We start from the raw sequence: 6763 nt of genomic DNA on the forward strand, positions 1-6763 counted from the left end.
GCCACCCACCGCCACCATGTTTTGCTGCCTACAGTGTTTTATTTCGTCAGCTCACTTACTGCCTGCTGCTACCGCCTGACGGTAGTGTGCTGTTTTGTGCTGAGCCTCTTGACTCTCTTTGACTGGCTGGATGGCTATGCTTTCCGATTGCTATTTGACTACTGTTAGCTCCGCCGGAACAGTGAGCCCATCCACTGTGGTCGCGCTAGATCCACTGCCCAGTGTCAAGGCCACTGCCAGGCTCGAAGCAGCGACCTGGACGGGGTCGCTTTGGCGGACCCCTTTTGTGCTTTCGAGAGCGTGCTAGTGACCTGTGCTGATGCGGCACGCATGATAGATTCGCGGTAGATCGTTTGGCAGCGTTCATTTATCGCTGGCGCGCGTCCAACTTTCTTGTCAGTTTGAATTGTGTTGGACATGTTCAAAGGCTGGGTGGGTGCTAGCCGAAGTGTGTGCGAGGCGCTAGCCGGTAAGAGGGCGTACGGCGGTGCGGTTTTGTGTGGTTGCGTGTGTACTCGTTGAAAATGCAGTTTTCGCAATGCGGTGCGGTGGTTAGCTTGTCGTGCTTCTCCTATAGCTCAGTTGGTAGAGCGTGCGGCTGTTAACCTCAAGGTCGCTGGTTCAAACCCAGCTGGGAGAGCTTCTTTTGCACCACCAAACTACTGTCGCCGACTTGCTTCTTTTGCTTGTCTACGCTTCCCACGTGCTCTTCCGACCACTGCATCGCTGTCACACCACCTCGCAGCTATTCGCCACCCACCGCCACCATGTTTTGCTGCCTACAGTGTTTTATTTCGTCAGCTCACTTACTGCCTGCTGCTACCGCCTGACGGTAGTGCGCTGTTTTGTGCTAAACCTCTTGACTCTCTTTGACTGGCTGGATGGCTATACTTTCCGATTGCTATTTGACTACTGTTAGCTCCGCCGGAACAGTGAGCCCATCCACTGTGGTCGCGCTAGATCCACTGCCCAGTGTCAAGGCCACTGCCAGGCTCGAAGCAGCGACCTGGACGGGGTCGCTTTGGCGGACCCCTTTTGTGCTTTCGAGAGCGTGCTAGTGACCTGTGCTGATGCGGCATGCATGATAGATTCGCGGTAGATCGTTTGGCAGAGTGCATTTATCGCTGGCGCGCGTCCAACTTTCTTGTCAGTTTGAATTGTGTTGGACATGTTCGAAGGCTGGGTGGGTGCTAGCCGAAGTGTGTGCGAGGCGCTAGCTGGTAGGAGGGCGTACGGCGGTGCGGTTTTGTGTGGTTGCGTGTGTACTCGTTGAGAATGCAGTTTTCGCGATGCGGTGCGGTGGTTAGCTTGTCGTGCTTCTCCTATAGCTCAGTTGGTAGAGCGTGCGGCTGTTATCCTCAAGGTCGCTGGTTCAAACCCAGCTGGGAGAGCTTCTTTTGCACCACCAAACTACTGTCGCCGACTTGCTTCTTTTGCTTGTCTACGCTTCCCACGTGCTCTTCCGACCACTGCATCGCTGTCACACCACCTCGCAGCTATTCGCCACCCACCGCCACCATGTTTTGCTGCCTACAGTGTTTTATTTCGTCAGCTCACTTACTGCCTGCTGCTACCGCCTGACGGTAGTGTGCTGTTTTGTGCTGAACCTCTTGACTCTCTTTGACTGGCTGGATGGCTATGCTTTCCGATTGCTATTTGACTACTGTTAGCTCCGCCGGAACAGTGAGCCCATCCACTGTGGTCGCGCTAGATCCACTGCCCAGTGTCAAGGCCACTGCCAGGCTCGAAGCAGCGACCTGGACGGGGTCGCTTTTGGCGGACCCCTTTTGTGCTTTCGAGAGCGTGCTAGTGACCTATGCTGATGCGGCATGCATGATAGATTCGCGGTAGATCGGTTGGCAGCGTGCATTTATCGCTGGCGCGCGTCCAACCTTTCTTGTCAGTTTGAATTGTGTTGGGACATGGTCAAAGGCTGGGTGGGTGCTAGCCGAAATGTAGTGCGAGGCGCTATGCGGATAAGAGGGCGTACGGCGGTGCGGTTTTGTGTGGTTGCGTGTGTACTCGTTGAAAATGCAGTTTTCGGCCAATGCGGTGCGGTGATTAGCCTCGTCGTGCTTCTTCCTAATAGCTCAGTTGGTAGAGCGTGCGGCTGTTAACCTCAAAGGTCGCTGGTTCAAACCCAGCTGGGAGAGCTTCTTTTGCACCACCAAACTACTGTCGCCGACTTGCTTCTTTTGCTTGTCTACGCTTCCCACGTGCTCTTCCGACCACTGCATCGCTGTCACACCACCTCGCAGCTATTCGCCACCCACCGCCACCATGTTTTGCTGCCTACAGTGTTTTATTTCGTCAGCTCACTTACTGCCTGCTGCTACCGCCTGACGGTAGTGTGCTGTTTTGTGCTGAACCTCTTGACTCTCTTTGACTGGCTGGATGGCTATGCTTTCCGATTGTTTTTTGACTACTGTTAGCTCCGCCGGAACAGTGAGCCCATCCACTGTGGTCGCGCTAGATCCACTGCCCAGTGTCAAGGCCACTGCCAGGCTCGAAGCAGCGACCTGGACGGGGTCGCTTTGGCGGACCCCTTTTGTGCTTTCGAGAGCGTGCTAGTGACCTGTGCTGATGCGACATGCATGATAGATTCGCGGTAGATCGTTTGGCAGCGTTCATTTATCGCTGGCGCGCGTCCAACTTTCTTGTCAGTTTGAATTGTGTTGGACATGTTCAAAGGCTGGGTGGGTGCTAGACGAGGTGTGTGCGAGGCGCTAGCTGGTAAGAGGGCGTACGGCGGTGCGGTTCTGTGTGGTTGCGTGTGTACTCGTTGAGAATGCAGTTTTCGCAATGCGGTGCGGTGGTCAGCTTGTCGTGCTTCTCCTATAGCTCAGTTGGTAGAGCGTGCGGCTGTTATCCTCAAGGTCGCTGGTTCAAACCCAGCTGGGAGAGCTTCTTTTGCACCACCAAACTACTGTCGCCGACTTGCTTCTTTTGCTTGTCTACGCTTCCCACGTGCTCTTCCGACCACTGCATCGCTGTCACACCACCTCGCAGCTATTCGCCACCCACCGCCACCATGTTTTGCTGCCTACAGTGTTTTATTTCGTCAGCTCACTTACTGCCTGCTGCTACCGCCTGACGGTAGTGTGCTGTTTTGTGCTGAGCCTCTTGACTCTCTTTGACTGGCTGGATGGCTATGCTTTCCGATTGCTATTTGACTACTGTTAGCTCCGCCGGAACAGTGAGCCCATCCACTGTGGTCGCGCTAGATCCACTGCCCAGTGTCAAGGCCACTGCCAGGCTCGAAGCAGCGACCTGGACGGGGTCGCTTTGGCGGACCCCTTTTGTGCTTTCGAGAGCGTGCTAGTGACCTGTGCTGATGCGGCATGCATGATAGATTCGCGGTAGATCGTTTGGCAGAGTGCATTTATCGCTGGCGCGCGTCCAACTTTCTTGTCAGTTTGAATTGTGTTGGACATGTTCAAAGGCTGGGTGGGTGCTAGCCGAAGTGTGTGCGAGGCGCTAGCCGGTAAGAGGGCGTACGGCGGTGCGGTTTTGTGTGGTTGCGTGTGTACTCGTTGAAAATGCAGTTTTCGCAATGCGGTGCGGTGGTTAGCTTGTCGTGCTTCCCCTATAGCTCAGTTGGTAGAGCGTGCGGCTGTTAACCTCAAGGTCGCTGGTTCAAACCCAGCTGGGAGAGCTTCTTTTGCACCACCAAACTACTGTCGCCGACTTGCTTCTTTTGCTTGTCTACGCTTCCCACGTGCTCTTCCGACCACTGCATCGCTGTCACATCACCTCGCAGCTATTCGCCACCCACCGCCACCATGTTTTGCTGCCTACAGTGTTTTATTTCGTCAGCTCACTTACTGCCTGCTGCTACCGCCTGACGGTAGTGGGCTGTTTTGTGCTGAGCCTCTTGACTCTCTTTGACTGGCTGGATGGCTATACTTTCCGATTGCTATTTGACTACTGTTAGCTCCGCCGGAACAGTGAGCCCATCCACTGTGGTCGCGCTAGATCCACTGCCCAGTGTCAAGGCCACTGCCAGACTCGAAGCAGCGACCTGGACGGGGTCGCTTTGGCGGACCCCTTTTGTGCTTTCGAGAGCGTGCTAGTGACCTGTGCTGATGCGGCACGCATGATAGATTCGCGGTAGATCGTTTGGCAGAGTGCATTTATCGCTGGCGCGCGTCCAACTTTCTTGTCAGTTTGAATTGTGTTGGACATGTTCAAAGGCTGGGTGGGTGCTAGCCGAAGTGTGTGCGAGGCGCTAGCCGGTAAGAGGGCGTACGGCGGTGCGGTTTTGTGTGGTTGCGTGTGTACTCGTTGAGAACGCAGTTTTCGCAATGCGGTGCGGTGGTTAGCTTGTCGTGCTTCCCCTATAGCTCAGTTGGTAGAGCGTGCGGCTGTTAACCTCAAGGTCGCTGGTTCAAACCCAGCTGGGAGAGCTTCTTTTGCACCACCAAACTACTGTCGCCGACTTGCTTCTTTTGCTTGTCTACGCTTCCCACGTGCTCTTCCGACCACTGCATCGCTGTCACATCACCTCGCAGCTATTCGCCACCCACCGCCACCATGTTTTGCTGCCTACAGTGTTTTATTTCGTCAGCTCACTTACTGCCTGCTGCTACCGCCTGACGGTAGTGTGCTGTTTTGTGCTGAGCCTCTTGACTCTCTTTGACTGGCTGGATGGCTATACTTTCCGATTGCTATTTGACTACTGTTAGCTCCGCCGGAACAGTGAGCTCATCCACTGTGGTCGCGCTAGATCCACTGCCCAGTGTCAAGGCCACTGCCAGACTCGAAGCAGCGACCTGGACGGGGTCGCTTTGGCGGACCCCTTTTGTGCTTTCGAGAGCGTGCTAGTGACCTGTGCTGATGCGGCATGCATGATAGATTCGCGGTAGATCGTTTGGCAGCGTGCATTTATCGCTGGCGCGCGTCCAACTTTCTTGTCAGTTTGAATTGTGTTGGACATGTTCAAAGGCTGGGTGGGTGCTAGCCGAAGTGTGTGCGAGGCGCTAGCGGATAAGAGGGCGTACGGCGGTGCGGTTTTGTGTGGTTGCGTGTGTACTCGTTGAAAATGCAGTTTTCGCAATGCGGTGCGGTGGTTAGCTTGTCGTGCTTCTCCTATAGCTCAGTTGGTAGAGCGTGCGGCTGTTAACCTCAAGGTCGCTGGTTCAAACCCAGCTGGGAGAGCTTCTTTTGCACCACCAAACTACTGTCGCCGACTTGCTTCTTTTGCTTGTCTACGCTTCTCACGTGCTCTTCCGACCACTGCATCGCTGTCACACCACCTCGCAGCTATTCGCCACCCACCGCCACCATGTTTTGCTGCCTACAGTGTTTTATTTCGTCAGCTCACTTACTGCCTGCTGCTACCGCCTGACGGTAGTGTGCTGTTTTGTGCTGAGCCTCTTGACTCTCTTTGACTGGCTGGATGGCTATGCTTTCCGATTGCTATTTGACTACTGTTAGCTCCGCCGGAACAGTGAGCCCATCCACTGTGGTCGCGCTAGATCCACTGCCCAGTGTCAAGGCCACTGCCAGACTCGAAGCAGCGACCTGGACGGGGTCGCTTTGGCGGACCCCTTTTGTGCTTTCGAGAGCGTGCTAGTGACCTGTGCTGATGCGGCACGCATGATAGATTCGCGGTAGATCGTTTGGCAGAGTGCATTTATCGCTGGCGCGCGTCCAACTTTCTTGTCAGTTTGAATTGTGTTGGACATGTTCAAAGGCTGGGTGGGTGCTAGCCGAAGTGTGTGCGAGGCGCTAGCCGGTAAGAGGGCGTACGGCGGTGCGGTTTTGTGTGGTTGCGTGTGTACTCGTTGAGAATGCAGTTTTCGCGATGCGGTGCGGTGGTTAGCTTGTCGTGCTTCTCCTATAGCTCAGTTGGTAGAGCGTGCGGCTGTTAAGCTCAAGGTCGCTGGTTCAAATCCAGCTGGGAGAGCTTCTTTTGCACCACCAAACTACTGTCGCCGACTTGCTTCTTTTGCTTGTCTACGCTTCTCACGTGCTCTTCCGAACAACTGCATCGCTGTCACAACACCTCGCAAGCTAATCGCGCACCCACCGGCCACCATGTTTTGCTGCCTACAGAGGTTTAATTTTCGTCAAGCTCACTTAACTGCCTGCTGCTAGCCGCCTGACGGTAGTGTTCTGTCTTGTTCTGAGCCTCTTATATGCGCGGGGTTTCTACAAAATGTCAAATTGATTCGAAGTCAAACCACGGAAGACTACTGCACGAACAAGCACATGAGCCCGGTGATAATTGAGAAGGAATGTGCCGGCTATCCGCAGATACAGCGGCTTTAACAAATTGTGGCAGAAGGCGTCCGTGTTCACATCCAAGATTCATTTACGCGCCCGGTCATTTGCTGTAGCGGGGTTACATGGTGTGGAACACACAGGGATACGGAGTGCACGGAGAGTTAACAAACGCTCAGTACATAAGTTGGAGAGCTAACAAGGTCTCTCAGTACGTTGTCTGAAAGCCATACGCTATGCATTTGATTAGGGGTTAGCTATGCTAGATAGTTAAACAGATACATTTACCCCTAGGCGGCTTGGTCGCGATAATAGTCAATTAAAAGACTTCTGGTTTTGAAGCATAACACTGTAGGTATTAGGATCGCATCGTCGCACACTGCGGCCCTCAGGGACATCGAGGGCCGGCGATGCTATCGCTGGCACACCTAGGCCGAGTTATTTTACGTGCTATTCACTTTCGATAATTGCGTCGACAGTGTTTCCTGGCAAGCTTGCATCCTTTTGCCATCATGTAAAATCGGAGAAGGGTGGTACC

Source organism: Phytophthora infestans, genomic scaffold, assembly GCF_000142945.1.
Source record: "Phytophthora infestans T30-4 supercont1.6 genomic scaffold, whole genome shotgun sequence".
NCBI classification, from domain to species: domain Eukaryota; phylum Oomycota; class Peronosporomycetes; order Peronosporales; family Peronosporaceae; genus Phytophthora; species Phytophthora infestans.